The sequence below is a fragment of the Schistocerca nitens genome, chromosome 2 (genome assembly GCF_023898315.1).
Source record: "Schistocerca nitens isolate TAMUIC-IGC-003100 chromosome 2, iqSchNite1.1, whole genome shotgun sequence".
In the NCBI taxonomy this organism is placed as follows: Eukaryota; Metazoa; Arthropoda; class Insecta; order Orthoptera; family Acrididae; genus Schistocerca; species Schistocerca nitens.
In genome coordinates this window covers 960,068,479-960,070,863 of record NC_064615.1, presented here as the reverse complement: position 1 = coordinate 960,070,863, position 2,385 = coordinate 960,068,479, and the positions used below count along the sequence as shown (strand labels likewise).

The following is a 2,385-nucleotide window of genomic DNA, read 5'->3' as shown; positions in this document are numbered from 1 at the left end:
CCGCCTTTATTGAGGGCGTTGCCAGAAAATTTTAACTCGATGGCTTCTTTTGTAACATTGTCCCAAAAATTAGCAGTCCGCATAATAACTGATGACTTGGAAAATGCAATTCGTTGTCCATTCTTTAAAGCATGACCGACCACAGCCGATTTCTAAGGATACTGTATGTGAAAATTTCTCTTGTGCTCCACATGGCGCTGTTCAATAGTATGTACAGCCTGCCTGATATAGAGCTGTCCACACCCACATGGCAATTTATATACTCCTGGCATTCTGAGTCCAACACCGTCTTTCACAGGTCTCATTAGATGTCGAATTTCAGACGGTGCCCTAAAAACCGCATCAATTTTGTGCTTGTTTAGAAGACAGCTAACCTTTCCTGCCGCGTGGGGTAGCTGCGCTGTCGAAACGCCTTGCCACAGTTTGCGAGGCTCGGTTCGAGTCCTCCCTCGCCCATGGGTGTGTGTTGTCCTTAGGGTAAGTTAGTTTAAGTTAGATTACGTAGTGTGTAAGCCTAGGGATCGATGATCACAGCAGTTTGGTCCCATAGGAACTTACTACAAATTTCCAATCTTTCCAGTCATTGAGCCACAGAAGGCTAAAAACACAAGCTTCTTCGTGCCCTCCTCAGGGGTCTCCTGCTTTACGTTTCTTTGGCAACATGGCTTGCGAACTCTGGCACTTGTTGTAGCCGTTTTCTTTGAAGACTTTCCGTAAGTGGCTCAGTTTCTTTGGAAGGCTTTCAGTGTCTGAAGCGGTTTCCGCTCGTTGCACCAATGCCCTGAGAACAGCTGGTAGTATGCAGATATTGGTCTGTGTGAGTGAGTTTCCAATAAACACTGTGGCTGAGACACCCATTTTATTTCCGGCGGACGAGGACGTCTAGAAAAGGCAAGGCACCATCTGTCTCTGCTTCCATAGTGAATCTGATGTTATCATGGATGCTTCTGATGTGATTGAAAAATTCTCTCAGTTTTTCATGCCCATGATGCCATACAACGAATGTGTCGTTGATGTAACGATAAAAGCGACTAGGCTTTACAGGGGGAACGGCCTTGCCGCAGTGGATACACCGGTTCCCGTGAGCTCACCGAAGTTAAGCGCTGTCGGGCGTGGTCGGCACTTGGATGGGTGACCGTCCAGGCCACCATGCGCTGTTGCCATTTTTCGGGGTGCACTCAGCCTCGTGATGCCAATTGAGGAGCTACTCGACCGAATAGTAGCGGATTCGGTCAAGAATATCATCATAACGACCGGGAGAGCGTTGTGCTGACCACACGCCCCTCCTATCCGCATGGGCTTACTATCGCGATGCCATCTGGTTAAAATAATCTTCGTCACACAAAAAATACCATCAAGTCAGAGTGTGCTTTAATAAATCCACAACAGTGTCATCAAATAACTGGGAGAGCAAACATAAAGAGTCTTTGATGGGAACCCAAGTGAACAATGATACCGCATCAAAGCTAACCATCATATCTCCTTCTCCAAGATCTAAGCATTTAATTCGACTGATGAAGTCGGTCGTATTCTTGATGTGGTGCTCACAATGACCAACGTGCGGAGTAAGGAGGCTGGGCAGATGTTTAGCTAATCGGTACGTTGGTGATCCAATGATGCTTACGATGGGGCACAGAGGAGTGTGCTCCTTATGAACCTTGGGAAGGAAATACAAAGTAGGTGGACGAGATGCCTGAGTAATCAGCTTTTTAATGACATTCCCTTCTAGTGAAGACCACTTTAGAAGCTTCGACGGCTTGTTAATTATTCTACATGTTGTGTCCCAGTGAAACTGCAGAAGAAATCCGTCATGAAATGAGTCGTATTGTTTCAAAATCCAAGCCACCAGCCTCAAACTTTACAAGAGCTGAGTGTAATGGTCTTCATGAGCTCCCCAATGATCCTCTCATCGTAGTTTTACCAGCAGGCAAGGGCAATGCAGCCGTCATTATGGAAAGATAGGACTATGACGCGAAGATCCGGTTGGTGCTGGAGGAGGAGATGTACCAAAAACTTTCAAGGGGCCCAACGAATCAATCGCGCTGATAATGTGTCGTGGAATGTCTGACTGGGACAGTTTGGAAATTAAGCCATAATGCCAGACTCTATCAAATGCTTTCTTAATGCCGAAAAACACTGTACCTGTGATGTGTTTCCAGTTTCTCGCCCTGCATATGTGTTCCACCAGATATAGGGATTGGAGGATGATGCTGTGTTCTGCATGGAAGCCAAACTGCTCAGGACCAATTAAGCTGTTGTCTTCTGGAATTGTTGTATTGGGACTGGGTGAGAGATCTGTGGATAAGATACCCCAGTACTTTCTCTAGAAAGCACAGGAGTTTAATGGCTATGAAGCTTTGGGCAAGGAGGAGGTTTTTATTGGAT

At 46.2% G+C, this 2,385-nt stretch overlaps 1 pseudogene; it reads left to right on the top strand.

Annotated features, from left to right (window-relative positions):
• Window positions 1–1,045: 1,045 nt before the first annotated feature.
• Window positions 1,046–1,163, top strand: LOC126238088 (5S ribosomal RNA; annotated as a pseudogene).
• Window positions 1,164–2,385: the final 1,222 nt, after the last annotated feature.